At 36.0% G+C, this 22,100-nt stretch overlaps 1 pseudogene; it reads left to right on the forward strand.

Annotated features, from left to right (window-relative positions):
• LOC118838561 overlaps positions 1–21,747 on the forward strand; it is a 57,867-nt pseudogene extending 36,120 nt beyond the window's left edge.
• The last annotated feature ends 353 nt before the right edge of the window (positions 21,748–22,100 follow it).

Genomic DNA, 22,100 nt, shown 5'->3' on the forward strand with positions numbered 1-22,100 from the left:
TATGTAGATGAATGAATATTTTAACAAAATTTTAAGGGGTACCATATATTGCCTAAGAATGCCTTGGTAATATTTTTTCCAGATGAAATAAATTTTAATCCACAATGTTAAGGAATTACTTTTAGGTTTTCTCATCTTTATATCGGAGGATCTAACTAGATGCTGATTTTCAACTTTAAGGCCCTATGATAAGCCTATGAACCCCATAAAATGGGAAAAAATTCTAACAAAGTGAGACAAACTTCTACATAGGTATCATTTGACTCACAAAATAGTTTGAGTTTTTTTTTTTTGTAAAATGCTTGTGTATTTTTCATTTTCTAAGCATCTACATTTTAAAAAAGTAGATGAAAATGCTTATACTGACAACATTTGTAACTGTATATATATAGTGTAGCTGCACATGAAGTTTGCCAAATTAATTGGCTCAATAAATATGAACAAAATGGATAAGCACAGTATAGGTGTAAAAGTTAGGGTGTCAAATATAGTGGGAAGAGAAGTTTCACATTGGAGAAATTATACATTGCCTGCAATGATCCCAAATTATAATCTCCTTAATACCAAAATAATTTTGAAATTCTATACGGCCTTTAATTTTAAGATATCATAATTTCAGAAGAATATAAATGACAAATAAAAAAAGGATGAGAGATCATAGTGACAGACTAAGTGAAAAAAAGAAAAGAGGAAAGCTTCCAATGTTTTGTGTCTATGGAGGAATCGTAGATAAATCTGGACTCTGACTTTCTGCCCCTTTTTGGTAAAAGGTAGCAATTAGACAATGCAGAAAACTGAATTAATGCCAGTTATAATATATTTATTAAGTGATTACCCTGTACCAAACACAATGCTAAGTGCAGAGGAAACAAATTAAATAAAATAGAACAGCCCCTGCCCTCAAGGAGCTTATATCATACGGAGGAAGGCAATACATAAAGGGAAGTATAACAGTGTCCATGGTCCCCCAGGATAGAATCTGAATGTATGGAAGAAAGGATATATGAGAAGGGTGAAACACAGGCCAGAGTGCAAGTAGTATGGTTTGAAAAGGGTTGCAAAGAATACAAAGATATCAAGAGACTGCAATGGAAGATATGGTCATTAGTAGAATAGATTTCAAAGCTGTAGAAGAATTTGGGCCTCTCAGGTTAAAAAAAAAGAAATAAAAAAGCTCAGAAATTTTGTGGTGTCAGTTGTTAATTAAAGAAGAAGCACAAGAATTCACAGAATCATGCCAGTTCTGAACGAGATTTCAGAGTACATCTTGTTCAACCTGTAACCAGGGAGGAATTCCTTTTCCAATGAAGGGATTACAATGAGGCTGGCTTGGGGTTACCTATCCTGTGATAGGTAGCATTCAGATCAATAAACGCCATTGAGCTTTTTGCACAAAATTTTATCTAAACACAATCATTCATTTTTCACTCAAGTGTAGGACTGAATCAGCAGCTCTACTAAATTTCATTAAGTAAATTTGGCTTCCACTAAAGTCCTTTTCTGATGACTTTGTAAGCCTGAATGTGATGCTAAATATAGCAAACTATGACAGAAGAATATGTAACCTCATAGGCCCTACACAGCTAGAAAGTCTTCAATGAAAAGCCTATTGGTGGGCAGTATAGTTATTGATGAAGGACCAACCTAGCTAAGTTCAAATAGACTGCTCAACTTTGTGGATGCCAGGTGATGGAGAGATGGTAGCAGTTCATCATTTCTTCAACAATTTTTCATGACTTGGAACATTTATGATTATTATATTCACAATAAAAAAGAGAATTTTGGAAAAATAAAACTTAGGATATCTGTTTTTAGTAGAGATCCCGAAACACAAATATAACAAGAAATTACCTAAGGTCAAAGGAATTCTTTGTCCTAGGACACTCTCTATTGTATGATGTTACTCCCCTTACTTGCAGTTTTGCTATGTTTTTTTTTTTTTCTGCTCTTCAGGATAAGGTCGTATTTAACCTTCCAGAGTTAAATTGCTTTTCTTCACTCAGCTCCAACAGTATCCTTTTCCTGCTCATATGAATGGCCTCTTTTTTTCTAAGCTCTGTAAAATGAGTTATTTGATCTGAGAGTCCATAATGAATTTTTCTTGGTCTTAATTAGATCATTAAACCATGGGTTCAGATCATAACATGTCATATTAATGATATCTATTTAATCAAAATGTCCATTTGTTTTCATTATACTAAGTTTGGAAAGCAATTCCAAAGTGCTTTCCAGGGTGTTAATTGGTCTTTTAGGTTTGTCTGTGTGTGGAGGTGGAGAAAGTGCAGCAAGTACACTACTAAATGAATCTTTGTTCTAAGAATTGACCTGGTTTTCTCTGACTATCCGTAGCTTACTGACCCTTCCAGTCCCAGCTCAAGTGCTTCCTCTGTGAAGTCTTCAATCACCATTTCAGCTTACAGTCTTGTACTGGTTTATCCCATCTCTGAAATCCTATTATGTATAGAGTCTGATAATTTACTGGGTTATTGAAGTACTATGTGTTCGGGTGCTGTTCCAACCAATGAAGACACAAAGGATGAAATGGCAAAGGCTCTGCTCTCAAAAAGTTTATCATTTAATGAGTGAAACAGATATGTATAGAGGTTTGCTGATAAATATTTAACAAAAATTGTATGCACAACACATTTTTAAGTTTCTATCTGCATTATCAACATTTTTCAATCACTTTCTTAAAGCTAGACAATAAAAATAAGAAATCAAGACATGATTTATAGTTTTTGTCAATTTCAGAGGCATAAATATCAACATTGAAATTTTAGCAATCATCTCTTATGAGCCAATATTAGATAAGAAATAATTAAAAAGGTCAAGCAATGGAATTAAGGGACCTTAGAAAAAGTTTCCTGAAGAAGGTAGGGTTTCACTTGGGTCTAAGGGAAGACAGGGAAGGCAAGAGTTAGAATACAGGAGGTACAGCATTCCAGGTATGGAGGAAAGTCAAAGAAAATTGCCAGAGTTTTGAGATGGATTGTCTTCTTTATGGAATCACCAGTGTCACTAGATTGAAAAATATTGTCTAGGAGTCAATTGTAGGAAGACTGGAAAGGTAGGAGTGGGCTAAGTTATGAAGGACTTTGAATGACAAACAGCATTTTGTATATGCTCTTGGAGGCAATAGGAAGCAACTGGAGCTTATTGAGTAGACGAGTGACATGGTCAGAGCTGTGTTTTAGGAAATTATGTTAATGGCTGAAAATAAAATGGATTGGAGTGGGGAGAGACTTAAGGCTGATAGACTCACTTGCACAATACTGCAATAGTCCAGGTATGAGGTAATGAGGGCCTGAACCACTGCTGGTAGTGTCAGAGGAGAGCTTAAAGGAGTAGGAAAATTATGTTGACCTCTACAGCAAAAGGAAGAAAGTGCTTTACAAAATATATGGAGTAGGAAAGCATTTTCAGTAATAGGTGATGAGGAGAGGAATGTAAAGTTGGTCAAGGAACAGAATTTGAGAAATAGAGACTGAAGCAGTAAGGTTAAAAGTGAATTTGAGTATTTCAATAGGATGGGCAAAGGAAGATAACAGGAATTGCAGGGGAGAGAAAGTTGTTTAGTCTAAACAGACTACAGAATGTAAGAATGGGACAGTAGGAGAAAAGGATGGAAAAGTAAGCTAATGCCCAATTTTGTAGGACCTTGAATGACTGGACCAGTTTATATTACTTTATGTATCTGATAAAGAATCACCAAAAATTTTTGAGTGGAGGGATGACATAGTATGGATTACCAGAACCATGAATGAGGGCATGGAGAGGTGATAGGAAAGAAGAAAAAACACAGATGATTAATATAATAACGGAAGAAGGAAGAGATGGAAACAGCCAAGAAATTGAAAGGGATGAGACACTGTGGAGAACATAGTCAGTACCATACAGTTTAGCTCTGGGTGACTTTCTGATTATTTCATATTAGCCTTTTCTTTCCAAAGAGCTGGCAAGTGACTCAATTAAATTAAATTAAATTCACATGTTTAAGCACCTACTACATGCCAGATACCATGTTAGGCACTGAAGATACAAATAAAAAAATAGAATGGAAGTCCTTGCCCTCAAGGAGCTTACAATCTAATGGGGGAAGACAACACAGGAAAGGAAGCTGGAAAGGGGAGGACTAACAGGGGATGCCAGGTACTGGGGCATCTTGCAGAGTTCAAACTAGTAACTTCTGCAGATGAAAAGTGGATCATGTGCTGAAAATTCCAGATCCTTCCTTCTATAAAGGAAAACTTTGGGAGGAGGTTGATAATCCACCTCCCAGCTTTCCACTCAGACAAGAGAGGAGACAGAGAGTTGAGAAATTGTTGAATATCAAAAGCTGAATTAAACAGCATAAAGATGAGATTTCAGATGATCAGCTTACGCTGGTAAGGGCATCTTGTTATGGCTGTCAAATCCAACCTAAGGTTAGGGTTTTCTTCTTCTTTTGTATCCCTCAGAGTCCCTAAAACTTAGCACAATTAAGAGCACATTAGAAGAAGCTCAGTAAGTAAAGACTGATAAAGTAATTCATCAACTGAGTATAACAAGTTCTCATAAGCCATGAGGAAAAGAAATGACCATTTCTCTACCACCATATCACTTAGAGAGACTTCTTCCTTTCTCTGTAAATCAGTAGTGGAAGAGTATTTGATATGTTTCTAAGGAGACAATCCCAAATTCATTTCTTTGGCCAATTTATTGCTATACATCCAAGACACAATCTCCTTTCAACTGGATATTAAATTCCAACAAAATTCAGTAAATATTTTATTGAGTACATACTGGTTGTATAGCCCTGTGCTAGACACTATAGGGCATAAGAAAAGGAGACACAGCTCCTTCCCTCAAAGACCTTGTAGTGTTGGTACTAAACAAAGGGGGAACGTTATAAAACAGCATAGGAGAATAAGTGCTATTCTAAATCTAATAAAGACAGTAATACCTTTCTACTCAGGAAGGTCAAAGGATGTTATTAGGATTATCAAGGAAATCATTGTAGATGAATTGGAATTGAGATAGCGCAAGAACAACAACTTTCTATTGATTCTGAACACGACCTTTCCCCAAACCTCTCTCCCCCAAGTATGCTTTCCAGAGCATGACCAATGAGATTTCACCTGGAAGAAAGATTGTCACATCTGTGGTAATGAAAAGATACTTTTCAGAAGGTTTCCTGTCAGAGCTGGCTACTAGAAGGAAAGGGAAGAAGGGATTCAAACCTGAATTGCTATGCTTTCTCACAGGTCTGAACTCTAGCACTATTCATGTAACGGAAATTTTCACAATAGCAGTGCCCTAACAAATAATTTTGTCACAATCAAGATGTGCCCAATTCAGTGAATAGGGAAGAAAATAAGCATGAATTGAAGGGTAAAGGACTATCTTCCTGACTGAAGAAACGGTTCTTTGGGCTCAAATTCTTGAAACATGACGTAGTGGAATTAGCAGTGAATTTAGAGTTAGAAGATCTAGGTTTGAATCCTGGCTCAGCTTCCATGAAACTTTGATTAAGTCACTTAAACTGCTGAGGTTCATTTTCTTCCTCAGAAAAATTAGCACTTCTAAGGTCATTTCGAACATTATGGGCCTCTGGTCCTAAATAAATACTCAGCTTTTACTTTGGAATATGAAGACATGGATTACAAAACATCCATTCTTTTTTACTTTTATTTTTAAAGAATATATAAAGAAATGGAAAATATCAGAGATAGAAAGATTGGCTAGATAGTCAATAGTAGGAAAAGAAAACATTGCTTTCATTGGCTATCAAAAACCATTGAGTGTGTCCATGAATAATCAGTGACACAAAAATTACCAGGATTGAGAGGGATGACAAAGACAGAGTCTTTGTTTCATGCTTCAGGGGATCAACTGGTATAGCATGAGGAACACTATAGCATGATAAAAGTTCAGGATCACTGGGCTAGCCATTTGTCTCTCTGAGTTTCAAATTCTTCATCTTTAAAATGGGAATAAGTCCTATTCTATCAAGCTGATTTTTAGCTGCTGTTGCTGCTATTGATGGACAAATTGTTGGGTAATTTCTCAAATGCCCCTAATTTGCAATTTTGATATTTGATTAAAATGCAATGAACAAGAAGATCATCCCATGTTGTCACTCTTGCTCTTTCTAGAAGGTTCCAGATAAATTCTTAAGTATTTTGAAGTCACACTCATTGTCATGATCGAGAGCATAGATATCTGAGGTCTCCTATTGCAGCAACTAGTATATATTGAAATTAGTTGCATGTGTTCAGTGTATATCCTGCTCCTTGGGCTTTCCTTTGTCTTTCCCCTTACTTAGATTGTCCATGTGGGCAGACCAGGTGGGATTATTGACATGGATGTTCATACCTATAAGATATAGGAGTCACCAGCTTAAACCTTCCATTGAGGTAGAGGACTGGTAGATGCTATTATTTGCACTCCTGCTGAGCAATCTAGACCCCGGGCATGCCATCTTATCTGCTGGTAAATTCTATGGGACCTGGGGCCTTTTTCATATGACCCCCTTTGCTCTCTAAGCATTTCTAGAACTTTATACCCTTCTGCAACTGAACTCTTTATGTGTATCTTCTCCAAAAAGAATGAGAACTCCTTGGGTGCAGGAACTATCCCATTCCCCCACCCCCTATTTTTTCACCAGTAGTAGGCATAGTGTTTGAGATGTAGTAAGCACATAGTAAGTGATTTTAATTTCATACATTCCGTTCACAGACTCTTATGATTTTTACATTGCTATTAACTCTGGAATAATCCTTAGGAAGCCAAGTTATTTACTGCCCATCACAGATATTCAGATAACTTTAGAACCTATTTTTATACCAGATATTTTGGGGGAAAAACAGAGCTAACATCTTAGGTATTACAGTTAAAATATAATGATATTCACCCTATACCAAGATAAAGTTGAAATGGGTATATGACTTAGAAATAAGAGATGAAACCATTAGCAAATGAGGAGAACAAGGAATAGTTTACCTGTCAGAACTATGGAGAAAGGAAGAATTTATAACCAAACAAGAGATAGATAACTTTATGAAATGCAAAATGGATAATTTTGATTACAGTAAATTTAAAACATTTTTCGCAAAGAAAACCAATGCAACCAATATGAGAAGGAAAATCAAAAGCTGTGAAAATTTTTACAAGCAGTGTTTCTGATAAAAACTTCATCATATATGTATGTGTGTGTGCATATATATTATATATACATATATATATGCAAACTGAGTAAAATTTGTAAGAATACAAGTCATTCCTCAATTGATAAATAATCAAAGGATATGAACAGGCCATTTGCAGATGAAAAAATTAAAACCATCTATAGTCTTAAGAAAAAATGCTGCAACTCACTATTGATTAGAGAAATATAAATTAAAACAACTCTAAGATACTACCTCACATCTATCAGATTGGCTAATATGACAGAAAAGGAAAATGAAAAATGTTGGAGAATATGTGGAAAAATTTGAACACTAATACCTTGTTGGTGGAGCTGTGAACTGATCTAACCATTCTGGAGATCAATTTGGAACTATGCCCAAAGAGCAACCAAACTATGCATACCCTTTGATCTAGCAATACCACTACTAGGTCTGTATCTCAAAGAGATCATAAAAAAGGACCCAAATGTATGAAAATATTTATAATATCTCTTTTTTGTGGTGGTCAAAATTTGGAAATTGAGTGGATCGCCATCAGTTGGAGAATGGCTGAACAAGTTGTGGTATATACATGTAATGGGATATATTTTTGCTCTAAGATGTAATCAGAAAAAACTTGAAAGACTTGCACAAACTGATGCTGAGTGAAGTGAGCAGAACCAGGATAACATTGTGCACAGCAACAGCAATATTGTGTGATGATTAACTATGATAGACTTAGCTCTTCTCAGCAATGCAAGAATCAAAGAAAATTCTGAAAGACTCATGATGGAAAATGCTAACCACATCCAGAGAAAGAACTATGGACTCTGAGTGCAGATCAAAGCTCACTGTTTTCACTTTAGTTTCTCATGGTTTTCCCCCTTTTTTTTGATTCTTCTTTTACAACATGACTAATGTAGAAATATATTTGCTATAATTGTACATGTATAACCTCAATCAGATTTTTGCTGCCTTTGGGAAGGGAAGGGAAGGGAAGGGAAGGGAAGGGAAGGGAAGGGAAGGGAAGGGAAGGGAAGGGAGGGGATGGAAAAAATTTGGAACTCAAAATTATGCAAAACTGAATGTTGAAAACTATCTTTACATGTAATTGGAAAAAGTTTAATACTATTAAAGACAACTTCTTTTTGTGACCTGTCTTTACATAGAGACACTCACTCTAATTTGGTTGATTTGATCTTTGGAAACTTTTTTTTTTAAATGACAAGCTTTTAGATCTTGTTCTGGTGGCAAAGAATCAAAGATTACCGAGATTTCCACCAATTGGGGAAGGGCTGAACAAGTTGTGATATAGGACTGTGATGGTATACTATTGTGTTATAAGAAATGACAAGCAGGATGCTCTCAGAAAACAAAAAAAAAAAATACCACAAAAAGCAACAACCTGGCCTTTTGTGAAATGACATAAAGTGACACGAGCAGAACCAAGAGAAAATTGCACAAAATAACAGGATTATTGTACAGTGATCATCCATGAATGACTTAACTATTCTCATCAATACAATGATAAAAGATAATTCTGAAGAACTTATGATGAAAGACTCTATCTTCTGCCCTGAAAAAGAACTGATAGTGTTCAATTGCAGATCAAAGTATACTATTTTTTTAACTTTCTTTACTTTTCTTCTTGTTGTTTCATTTTTGGGGGGTGGTCTTTATTTTCTTTCACACTATGACTAATATGGAAATATGTTTTGCATGACCACACATCTATAACCAATATCAAATTTCTTGCTTTCTCACTGAGGGAAGAGGGGAGGGAAGGAGAGAATTTGGGAACTTAAAAGCTTGAAAAATGAATGTTAAAAATCATTTTAGTGCATAATTGGGGAAACAAAATACTAAATAAATGTTTTTAAAAATAATAACAAGGTGTCTATCCCCTTTTATATCAAACTGAATGACAGACATAAAAGTAATAGAATTTTGACTTTGTAGACACGATGAGAATTAGAAGTGTAGGAAAAAAGGAGACAAAGGAAGATGAGAATGGTGTTATTGCTTGTCTCAAGCCACCAATAAAAAATCCTACCAGAGACTCAAATAGCCAATAGACAAAAAATGGATTATGATTTGATGTAAACTATTTGGCTCAGAAACATAACATTGTATTGCATATATTTAAGGTGATTTCTCATGGTATTCTACCAACCCTGGAAGCTGCAACTCTTTAAACTGAACTTAATATACCAGAAAGATCTGGATATAAAATAGACCTCATTTTTTTTAATTCATGGCAAACAAGAGACAAGGTAGCAAAGTCAGAATAAAGGTTTTCAACTAAAATGCAAAGGAAAACTGAGACAAACAACATTACATAGGCATCCATGATAAGAATTATAAGAAATTATTTATCACATATTAAAAACAGCAACAACAATTAAATTATTGAGTTTCTAATGAGTTACTAATGCTTCACACTCGCTTTCACTTCACCATAAACGGCGTTACAAAGTAAATTATATTTATTTCTAAGTGTTACTGTTCCCCCCGCCCACACACTGACAACCTGCCTCAGTGAGACACTAGTTATTTAAGACAAATTTAAAAACTAAGAACTAATGTGCTATTTATGAAAATTTCCTGTTACATAGGGAGAAAGATATTTGGTTGGAAGAGAAAGCTATAAAGTTGGATTGTGGAAAGACAAAAGTGGTGACTTGGGACAAATTTCCCAGGTCAATCCATGGCTCGCCAAACTTATTTAAACTTTATCTCTTTCCAGATTGGAAAGATGAGTTTCTAATTAGCTTTTTTCATCAGTCAAGGCTCCATCTCTCTAAACAATCTTTGCATAATGATCATATTGCTCCTTTGAGCAACTTCGGGGAAATGTCTGAGCCAAATATTAAAACAGGTGCTTATGAAATTGTGCTCGACCACCTGTTCTCCTGACCCTTGGCTGACCCAGTTAACAAAGACCAGTGTACCTCAATTAGTCTAGGTGATACCAAATATAACCAATCTATAATGAAGACTGGGCATATTTCCCTCACTCTTGCAAACTGCTTCTCTCATAGCCACCTTCATGTCATCTTCTGTCTAAGTGAAAGAACTATTCACAGTCTGGTGTTAAGAACATCAACATTAGACTCAAGAGCTCTGGATTCCACCCAAGGACTCAACATCTAACTAGTTGAGGATATCTTTGGAGAGACATGTTTTTTTTAATCTGAGACTCAGTTTCTTCATTCGTAAAAGGAAAAGGTTTATCTAACTGATCTTTAAGGTACTTTCGCTCTCTAAATACTATGATCCTACAATCATTCTAATTTTGATATCTGATGATCCTAGTATTTGAAACTCTTTTCCTGTTTATAATAACTTAGTTCTTTTGAGTCAGGATAGAGTCCATGATGATAGCTCTTTCTACACAAAGCAAATTAATGTGATTATATAAATTGGTGTTAAAAATGTTCTGCACCTACTTACTATAATAGCAAACAAATGGACTGGAAAAGTGGAAGGATTAGATGGGTGACCCTGTATGTTTCCACAATTAGATAAATTTCCTGAGGAGTCCAGAGTTCTACCTTTGCCACAATCATCTTCAGTTCACTGAGGTATTTTTCTATAGCTTCATTGCAAATCCTACATGCCTACTTGTCTGTTTGTTGTATCAGACCTCAAGCATACTTTTTCATTTGTGAAACTTTCAGAGGTAGTACACATTTTCTAACAGTAATGGAGTCATTGCATAATAAGAAGTAAGAATGCAAAAAAAATACCTTTGAAATACCTGTGAAAAGCAACTCACTGAGAAAGAAAGAATAATAAATATTATGCCTTTATGACTCATGGAGAGAGGCATGGACAGAAAGAGCAGATTGCTCTACTTAATAGAAGTATGGGGCCTCTTAAGAACCACAACATTCTATTTAATTGTTTCTTTCTTTCTTTCTTTCTTTCTTTCTTTCTTTCTTTCTTTCTTTCTTTCTTTCTTTCTTTCTTCCTTCCTTCCTTCCTTCCTTCCTTCCTTCCTTCCTTCCTTCTTTCTTTCTTTCTTTCTTTCCTTCTGTTTTGTTTTTCCTTCTTTCATTCCTATTTTTTTTATTTGGGAGGAAGTGGGAGGAAAAATAGAAATGTTTGCTAATTGAAAAGAAAATAGAATTGAAAAGAAACTGTTTTGCAATGATTTAAATAGACAGATAAATGATTTGCTATAATGAGACATAGAAGGAACATATGGTTTGGAACTTCTGTTTTGAACTTTCCTCCTTTCACACCCCATCTAGTCTGTCTCTACAGTGCCCCTTCCCTTTATTTAAGATGGCCTTGTAATGTTAATGGGATATGAAGACCTTCCCTACCCATTAATAGGCCTCACATGGAGCCTATTAAGGGAAGCTTGCTTTGGGGAGGCTTGCTTGCAGGAAGGCTTTCACAATTTTGGTACTAAGCTGATTAGGCACTGAGTCAGGAGAGTTGTGATAGCTTCTAACTCTGACAAGTGTATATATACTCTGAGTTGGTATTTTGCTTTGGGGCTCACTTATGAGAATGACTTTGTGATTCCATGGTGGAGACTCTGAGTAGCCATATGTTCAGACCCCCTGACCGCTCAGATGCTCTCCATCTAGTGGTGTATGTAAAGTGTATAGCAATATTGCTTTGATTCAGGCAGTTGGAGCCCTGTCTGTTGGTCTATTTTCTCTGCTAGTATTTTCTCTGAGGTTCAGGAGCCTGACTTTTCCCTGAACTAGTGAATATAATTAAAAGTAGTATTGTCAACCCCTTTTTGAGCAGTCTTTACCAGAAAAGCAGATTAAAGAACCTGTACTAGCAGGCTATCCTGGGTATTCTAGGGTGCTTGCTTCTCCAGGTCCACAGATACAGAGCAGCTCTCACAGTCAGGCTGGATATAAACAAAGAGAAGTTTGGACAGGCTAAGAAGGCCCAGTACAGGAGTGGCTCCTGTGACCTGAGACAGCTCAAGCCCAGGCTTGATATCCTTGTTACCTGCAACATGAATGAGCACAAGTGTATGGCTGAGGCCTACAGCCTTCTTGAGAAGTATGGGATGACTTCTATGGGCCTGAGAAGTTTGTAGACAAAGATAAGCAACCATCTGAGGATAAGGAGGAAGAGGAAGATGATGCAGAAGCTACCTTGAAGAAAGAAGTCAGTGAGATTCAGGCCTCTACAAGAATTGAGATTAAGATGATTCCAGTCATTGGAAAGTAGAGCAAATAACTTGATTTTCATTAGAACTCTTGGAGAAGAACCTGAGAAACTTCTACATCATATCCTAAAGGATATGTACACCACCTAGAAGAAGAAAATGCAGGTTATTCTAAGCATGTTGCACATACATGGTATATGCAAAGCTTTCTTAGAAAATATGAAAAAAATATGGAACCTTGATTTAAAGTGCTTAATAAAAGAACATTCCAGATTACTTACAAAGCATGAAATAATAGTCATATGAGTGGAGAAGAAGTCATTAAAGAACTAGCAGGTATAGTATGCCACAATTATGAAAATAAGGTCAATCTTAGTAACCTCCAGTACACCACCATGGTAGAAATCATTAAGCCTGTGTGCTGCCTGAGTGTTGTCAAAGATTACATGCTGTCCAGGAAAGACAACCTTCATGAAGTGGTCAAGAGTAACAAAGAGGGGTTTCAACCAAACCCTGTCCAGGATGCACAAGTAAGAAATGGAAAAAAAAGGCAAAACTAGAGTATGGAAACACAGACAAGGAGAATCTCAAGTCAAATGAAAGTGACTCTTCAGGAGAAAAAATATAATCCCGAGGTGATGATAGAGGGTGGCAAAGAGCAGGGGCTTCTTTCTGATACCACGGAGGAAAGCGAGAAAGAAGTCAAATCTGAAAATGGAAGCCAAGTTATGGAAGGTTCTAAATCAAATGAAAACGACCTGCTCTTGGAGAAAAAAAAATTATCAGTTGAGGCAGGAAGTAGTAAGAGAAGGGGCATTTTCCAAAGATGGGCACAAAATAAGCTACCCAAATTGAGAATAATATTGCATAATGAAACTTGCCCTAGAGTCAATTTAGTCTAAAGTTTTTCAAAATTATGGAAGTATTAGAATACAATGCCATATATCATTAGCAGCGCCATTGGTTGAATTAGTAGTGAACAGAATAGTGTGTTCATCCCCCTGCAGGGAGGCATTAATTGGTTAAATTTCTTACTTACTCACAAAAACATTTTTTCATCATCTAGACTGGAAATAGCTTGGGGATGACATCCTGAAATTCCTAAAAGAGAATAGAATTCTGGTTTTTGGACCACTGTTTAAAGACAGGAAAGTTAACCACTTTAGAACATGTGAGCAAGCTTTAACTTAGAAGGTGTTAGGTTCTTAGAACATCCACTCTTTTAGGATTTGCGTCAAAGAAGTTGAAGGAAAAATTTATGCACATTACTAGCAGCATCATTTAGGGAAATAGAGGGGAATGCTTTTTCTATAAAGTTTCAGTTGACGCCCAGCTTCATGGAAGAAAGTACTTTAATGGTTTAGAAGCACAAGACTCAGGATCCCTTGGAACTTAGTGAAAGACATCTGAGCATATAAAGACAGCCACATCCATCTAGAATGTAGTTTACTATTTGTTGCCATAAATTTGGGTCCCCTTTACATTTTAATTTTGAGAAGTCCTCTAGAAAGGGAATTTGTTTTTATTTTCAAGTCTTAGATCCTTTTTCATATTTATTCCTGTGGTTGTGTTACTATCTGAATACTACATATTTTATAAACAACTTATCCCCAAGTTAGTCACTGGTACTTAACCAAGCTTTGTGATAAAGTGAATTAGTTAATTTAAAGGTTTGTTTTCAGTTCTATAAACTGTTTCCTCATACTGACATTTCACTTTTAAATGTCAAAATTCCACAGTGCAAAGTTGATTGGTTCTTTCACCTCATTGATAAGCTCAGATTATTTTGTCATGTAGAGAAGAGAGTAAACTATGTGTCTTCAGGTACTGTTTCACTAACTACAATTTTTAAATGTTCTCAAAACACAATTGTTTTCCTTGTCTTTTTGGTTAAATACTAGAGTGCAACCCATAGCAAGATACTGTTTATATTTCATTAGTCCTTTCTCAGAAATGCAAAAGTAAATTTCCCTTACAGAAAAAAATGGATAGATGGATAGAGAGAAATCAATATCTATATTGATATTGATAAAGATCTATATATCTTCCTACATTATTATGCCAAACTCTTTTGTATAATCATGGATTTCATTGAAAAGACAATGAAATATTCTGGGGATTGATATAATCACCATAATATCATTTGCAAATAACATCTTAAAGACCTCCCCTGGTCATTTTGTCATAACATCACGAAAATGTCAAATACCTTTGCTAAGCATACATCTTAATTTTGTGGTTATACTTATAAAATATTATGTTAATAAATATATGAGAAATAGCTTTTAAAGATAAAGCTTTTTCCTACTTTGTCAAAGGCTTTTGTCAGTAGTGGGTTTTGTTTTGTTTTTATTATTTTTAAGAATAAATAAATAAATTAAATTAAAAAGAATAGATAAATAAAAGACAGTACGATCTTGTACCTTCTGTAACTTTCAGTCAATTATGTAAAGATACAGCTTCCTATAGGGAATCATGCATTTGCCTATTGCAATCATTTAAGTAAAAGACAGTTTTACTTTGCACACTAAATAGAAAAATATCTCTTTAACATATAGACATATGTGTATATATATATGTATATATATATATATATATATATATTATTTAGAAATAAATGTAACATATACATATATGGGAGTTACTAGGTGGTGTAGTGGATAGAGGGCCAGCTGTGACATCAGGAAGACTCATCTTTGTAAGTTTAAATCTTACCTCAGACACTTACTAGCTGTGACTCTGGGCAACTCACAAAATCCTTTTTGCTTCAGTTCCTCATCTGTAAAATGAGCTGGAGAAGGAAATGACAAACCACTCCATTATCTTTCCCAAAAAATCCCCTAATGGATTAATGAAGAGTCAGACACAACTGAAAAGACTGAACCACAGATGTGTAAGGGTAGGGGCGTGTGTGTGTGTGTGTGTGTGTGTGTGTGTGTATTTGTGTGCGTGTGTGTATGTATGTGTAACATTTCTATATCACTGTCTCTGTTTTTATATTTCAATTGACTTTTTAACTTAAATTTGCATCTAGCATTCCTGTATTTGATGCCCACACTATTCAGGGGTTATTTTCAATGTTCATGATTTTTATTCAGTTCTATGATATCCTTAGACTTTAAAAGAAAAAGACTCCTCTTTTCAATATGTTTCCATAAAAAACCTGTTTAATTATTTTAGTTATTACTTTCTGCTGCCATTTCTTTCTTGGTTTGGAAAGAGTAGAATTACTCAATGCGTTCTTTCTTGGTGCAAGGGAAAAGCTGTCTTGTGTCTCGTTCTTGATAATATGCAGGATTTATTTGGTTCATTTCTTGAAATACATATTCATTTCTTGAAATCATATTCATAAGGTTAACTTATCATTGACCTATGTTTAGGAGATAGATGTGAAAGCTAACAATAACTGTTCTGTGTACCTCACATACAACTTAATATCAATGTCCTCACTTCCCTGGGAATGATACATGCTTGCTTAGGCCCGCAATTCCCTCACACTTGAAGCAACCTCTCTGTAAGGACCTGTAACTTCAGACAATTTGAAATCCTCTTCCATTCTTCCTTACAGTTACAGACCACTTCTGACACTCTAGGATGAGTTCACTCTGAGACAAACTTTCTCACTCTTCACTATAAGACTGCTTTGCCTTCATACTTCCCCTTCTAGAGACAGTGATAAACTACCCAGAACTTATGTTTTAATGAATACTATACTCCCACCACATCATACTCTCATTATTCCAGTGATGGTTAATCAAAGACTGCCATTGTATAAACCTGTTCTCTGTCCCACACTGCCCACTCTCAAATTCCCCTCATCCCCTCCCCATAATCCAACTCTACATACATCTTTCACTATACTCCCTGGAAAGCCTATTCTACCTAGAACAAATTCAATTTCCTTTTAAACCTTTTCCTTTCTTACCCATCCATTCTCAGTATCCTTTGCTGGATCTTCATCCAGGTCATTCATATTGACCATGAGTGTCCCCAAAAGATCTATCCTCTCTGTACTGTTTTGTGTGGTGATATCATCAGCTCCCATGGTTGCAATTGTAATCTCTATACAGATAAATCGAAGATCCATTTATTGACCTCTAACCTCTCTCTTGCCTTCAATCTCACACCACCAACTTCCTATTGCATATTTCTAAATAAGTTATCTAATAGATACCACAAATTGAATGTGTCTAAAACCAAATTAATTTTATTTTCCTACAACAACAACAACAAAGTCCTTGTCTTTTAGTAATTTCCTTATCATCACTGAAGTTATTGCCATGCTCCCAGCCACCTAGGTTTACAATCTAAGCATTATGTTCAACTTCTCACTCTTTCAACCCCCAGTTCCCCATATCCAATCTGTTGACATGTTCTGTAAATTCTACTTTTGTAACATCTGCAGTATACACACCCTTCCCTCCTCTAACACTCTACCACCCTAGAGAAAGTCCTCATCTCCTCACACCTAGACTATTGTAATAACCTGCTACTTGGTTTTCTTGCCTGAAGTCTCCATTCTCCACTCAGCTATCAAACTGGTCTTCCTAAAGCATGTGATCATGCCAACACCCTGCCTCTATACAATGAATTGAATTGACTTCCTATTATCTCTAGGACCAAATAAAAAATCCTCTGTTTGGATTTTAAAACCCTTCATAACTTGCTTCCACTTGACCTTCCAGTCTTCTTATACTTTTATTCCTCTTCAAATATTCTGGCTTGCTTGCTGTTCTTCACACAAGATAGTCCAGATTCCCACTCTGAGAATTTTGATTGTCTGACCCTCATGCCTGGAACTCTTATTTCTTCCTCTTGTCTCCCTTTTGCCTTCCCTTTTTTCTTTCAAGTCTTAGCTAAAACTGTACCTTCTATACAAAGCGTTTGCAAATTTGCCCTAATGCCATTTCCTTCCTTATTACTGTGTGATATCTTCAATTTATCTTGTATATAGATAGCTGCTTCAATGTTTTCCCCCCCATTTGACAGTGAGCTTCTTCACAGCACAGGTTGGTCTTGCTGTTTTTTTGTTTAATATTAATAGTCTTAACATTTAGTATATTGCTTAGTACATAGTAGTCACTTAATAAATGCTTGTTGAAATCATTCCCTGAGTGATAAATGGTCCAAGTATATGAACAGGTAGTTTTTGGATAAAGTCAAAGCTATCTATAGGCATATGAAGAAGTGCTCTAAATCATTTTTTATTGGAGAAATGCAAATTAAAACAACTCTGAGATGCCTACTCACACCTATTAGATTGACTAATATGATAAAAAAGGAAAATGATGAATGTTGGAGAAGATGTGGGAAAGTTGGGACACTAATGCGTTGTCAGTGGATGTTTGAACTGATCTAACCATTCTGGAGAGGAATTTGGAATTATGCCCAAAGTGCATACCCTGGGGCACTTAGGCACTACAGTTAACATGGGCCCTGGAGTCAGGAGGACCTGAGTTCAAACTCAGTCTCAGACACTTGATACATAGTAGCTGTGTGACCTTGGGCAAGTCACTTAACCCCAATTGCCTTGCCTTTCCTCCTACAAAAATTAAAAAGAAACTGTGTGTATCCATTGATCCAGCAGAATCACTACTAGGTCTGTATCCCAAAGAGATAATAAAAAAAGGAAAAAGGACCTACACATGCAAAAATATTTATAGCAGCCCTTTTCATGGAGGCAAAGTATTGGAAATTGAGGGGATGTCCATTGATTGGGGAATGGCTGAACAAACTGTGGTATATGAATGTAATGGAATGGTATTGTGCAATAAGAAATAATGAGCAGACAGATTTCATAAAATCCTGGAAAGACTTGTATGAACTGATGCAAAGTGAAGTGAGCATAACCAGCAACACTATGTGATGACGAACTATGAATGACTCAGCTCTTTTCAGCAACACAAGTAGCAAGGAGTCACAAAGGAAAACGCTATCCATATCCAGATAAAGAACTAATGGACTCTGAATGTAGATCAAAGCATGTTTTTTCACTTTATTATTTATCATGTTTTTAAAATATGTTTCTTCTTTTACAACCATGACTAGTATGGAAATGGTTTTTTACATGATAGCATATGTGCAAACTATATTAAACTGCCTACCCTTTGCAAAAGAGGGGTGGGGATGGAGAAAGATTTGGAACTCAAAATCTTGTTAAAATGAATGCTAAAAATTTTCTTGACCTATAGCCAGAGGGAAAAAAAATAAAATGCTATAAAAATAAATGCTTCTTGACTCACATTGACATACATGGATGTTATGGAGATCAAATTAGAAGGCAAAAGTTTTGGTTTGGACAAGAGGATCTTAAGAAAACTCCAATTATGTGATTCAGTTTTTTAAAAAATACATTTCTATGGCCATTGTGTTACTCTTAAATTCCAAGTATAGGAGTAGGGATTGGGACTAAAATTTTCATTGACAAAAGTATCTTCTGAATGAGAAACTCTCGGGGGTGCAGCTTGGCACCCAGAGAACTGTTTCAACACTGAGTAACACAATAAATCATTTTTAATTATTGACTATCTTTGAAAGACCTAGGAATGCTAATCAATGCAATGACCAACCATGACTCCAGAAAACCAGTGATAAAGCAAGCTACCCACCTTCTGACAGAGAGGTGATGGATGGATGAGGAGTACATAATGAGACATACATGCTCACACAGGTCCAATATGTGGATTTATTTCTGCCTCATTACTCTTGTTTGTTACAAAGGAGTCTTTTATTTTAAACTGTGGGGTCTCAGTGGAAAGAGAGGGCTAATCATTGTGTTGGGAAAGAAAAAAAGGAAGGAATGAAAGAAGGAAGGGAGGGAGGGAGGATAGATGGAAAAAAGAAAGGAAGGAAAAATAGGAAGGGAGGGAAGGAAAGAGAAGGAAAAAAGAAGAATTCACTTCGACATCAATAATGCACAGAAGAGAAGGGCAATTAAAAGGAAACTATAAATAACAGGACAGCTTGAAAATTAATATGTTGAATTTAAAATGTATTTAGAAGAAACAAGCTACAAATGATATCGATTAGCAGTTTCATATGCAATATTTGTTTTATGTTCTTTGTAAATGGAAATATTCATGTTTGTATTTGTCAGGTTGAGAATTGTTAAAATTGCTAATAATTCCATAATAAACTTTAATTTTTACTTTTTAAATGCCAAATAGCAACTAGAAGATCATTTTGCATAATACCCAGGATAGCATATCTCCTGAATTTTGGTATTAAACAGGGATGTCTCTGCTTCCTATTTCTTTCAAACTCTCACTTTCCATAGGTTGATTCAGAGCCACCATTACATTCTATCTAGGCCATTCGTTCATTTATTTGGTGGATCACTCATTCATTTATTTGGGAAATATAGGGCATTAACTGAGAGTATATTATGTGGCTGTTGCTGTCCTTGGCACTGAGGAATAATAAGAAAACAATTTAACATGGCTTCTTTGGATATGTATGGCTTTTGAAGATAGTTAAACCAAGACAAGCACATCAGTTAATAACAATGTAACAAAAATATATGATAAAATACCTAAATGAATGTTATAAAAATGAAGTTAGAGAAGAGGAAGGGATCAGTGAAGCTGTAAGTGCAATGAAATAGAAATTTGACCTTAAATAATAATAATGGATAGAATTTGGCTAGATGGAAGAAAAGGATTTTCTTTATTTAAATAGACAAGGTCTTTGAGATCATCTATTCTACCTACTTCATTTTCCATAGAAGAAACGAAAGCTCGAGGAAATGAGATAACTTCTCAAAGGCAAATATTTAGAGACTTTGGACAGTGATAGAGCTGGGCCAGGCTAGAGTCCAGGTGAGGTGTGTGGTAAGAGGGTGGAGAGGTACAATATGAGAATTGATTGGAATGATATGATCAGGAGCTTTCATGAACAGAATTAGTCGTGTGTAAGGAATGAGGGTATTCTTTGTGTAGAGTAAGTATGGGGAAAGAAACATTAGATCAACCAATCTTCCTAAAGATTGAAGTTAGAGAATAGAGGGAAATAATGTGGGAATGTGGGGTGGGGAGTGACTGAGTGGAAATTTCCCTGTGACCATATTTGTCAATATTTTTGCCATGTAGCAGAAATTATGCTCACTATGGAGAGACCCTGGAAAATTCTGAAGCTGCATTTTTTGAGGTCTAGGATTATGTGGGTAGCTTACATCCATAACTTTTATTATTCAGACATTTTTCACTCATGTCTGAATGACATTTGGGGTTTTCTTGGCAGGGATACCAGAGTTGTTTGCCATTTCCTTCTCCAGCTCACTTTACAGATGAGGGAACTAAGGCAAACATGGTTAAATGACTTGCCCCGGGAAAACAGCTAGTAAACATCTGAGGCCAGATTTGAACTCAGTAAGATGAGTCTTCCTGACTCCAAGCCTGGCACTTTATTCACTGTGCCCATTTCAAGCTCCTTAAATTTAAAAAATGGCTTTTAGTGACCTCTAAATTTAACCCCTTAGAATGCCATCCTGGTTATCCCTGCCATCTTAGAATTATCTGTGTCCTAAAGGGCTAGAACTTCACTCTCACTAGAATGGTCCTGGATCCTTTTTCTTATGTTATGTACTTTTCTTCTTTTGTTTTATTTTTAGTTTTCTTTGGCATAGACTCTCATCCCCTCATCTGAGTAATCAAATTATATCTTTCTTTTTCAGAGCTATCTAGGAGGTAAATATGACTCTCTCCCCTTTCTGACTCTTGGTGACATTCATCAAGATTGTGACATGTAGTAAGGGCTCACTTAATATTTTAGTACTTATTGTCTTTATAATATTCTAAAACTACGTCTTGTGTTTATAAATTGTCTTAATGTCTAGATTAGAAGTTTGTTAAGGGTGAATAGACTCTGTTTCCTCTTTCATTTACATCTACCAGAGAGCTGAGTTTAATGCTAGGTACATAATAGGAATGCCAAAACTAAAAAGAAAAAGAAACAAACAAAAACCCAAGAAAAACAAAGCAAAACAATTATATTCACCGAATTGAATCAAACAGGTTGCCAGAACATGGATGTGGCAAAAAGGTATCCAAGAAACATTTATTAAGGCAATATAGCAGTAATTTCCAGGAAAAAAAGATGCAGTAGCAGGGCTTTGAGGAGGTCCTTTGCACCAGATTTCAAGATCAGAGTTGTCTGTTCCTTGCCACAGACCCAGAAGATTAGGCCTCACCTCTGTGGGAAGGAGGGTCTTGATGGCCCCAGTGAGGTAGCCAGGCACTTATTTTGAGCAATTTGTCATTTTGCTTGGGAAGTGTCAGCTGCAGCTTTCTAAATTGTTCAGAAAGTTCTTTCCTGATCCTGTGGAAGCTGAGCTGCCTGACACAACACGCAGGGAGGCTCTGGATCAGAAATGACAACCTGACATCTGCCGCCTGTCTCTGCCTTAAACGTGAGCCACCAAAGGCTGACTTTCCCAATGAAGCGGATCCAGTGGGCGATTAGCCGGCAAGACGAAATCTTTTCTATTTGCTACAGATCTGGCATCTCCACTGGTTGCCTTATCATTTTATCCTGAACACCACAGAAATGCCTTGAGGTCTAGGCCACAGAGGTGTCCATGTGTAACTGACCCAGCGATGCAGACATTAGCAAGCTGCACATGAAGTGGGAGAAGGGAGGAGGGGGAGCTACAAGGACCTACTCTCCAACACTGACCCTGTCTCTCCAAAATGGAATATAGCCCAACATATTTTCTGTTCTCTTGGCTTTAGGGATAGGAGAATAGAAAAGGAGGGTAAATGGAGGGAAAAGAAGAAGAGAAGAAAAAGTATTAAAGGCAAGATAATTTTATCATA

The sequence above is a fragment of the Trichosurus vulpecula genome, chromosome 1, assembly GCF_011100635.1.
Source record: "Trichosurus vulpecula isolate mTriVul1 chromosome 1, mTriVul1.pri, whole genome shotgun sequence".
NCBI classification, from domain to species: Eukaryota; Metazoa; Chordata; class Mammalia; order Diprotodontia; family Phalangeridae; genus Trichosurus; species Trichosurus vulpecula.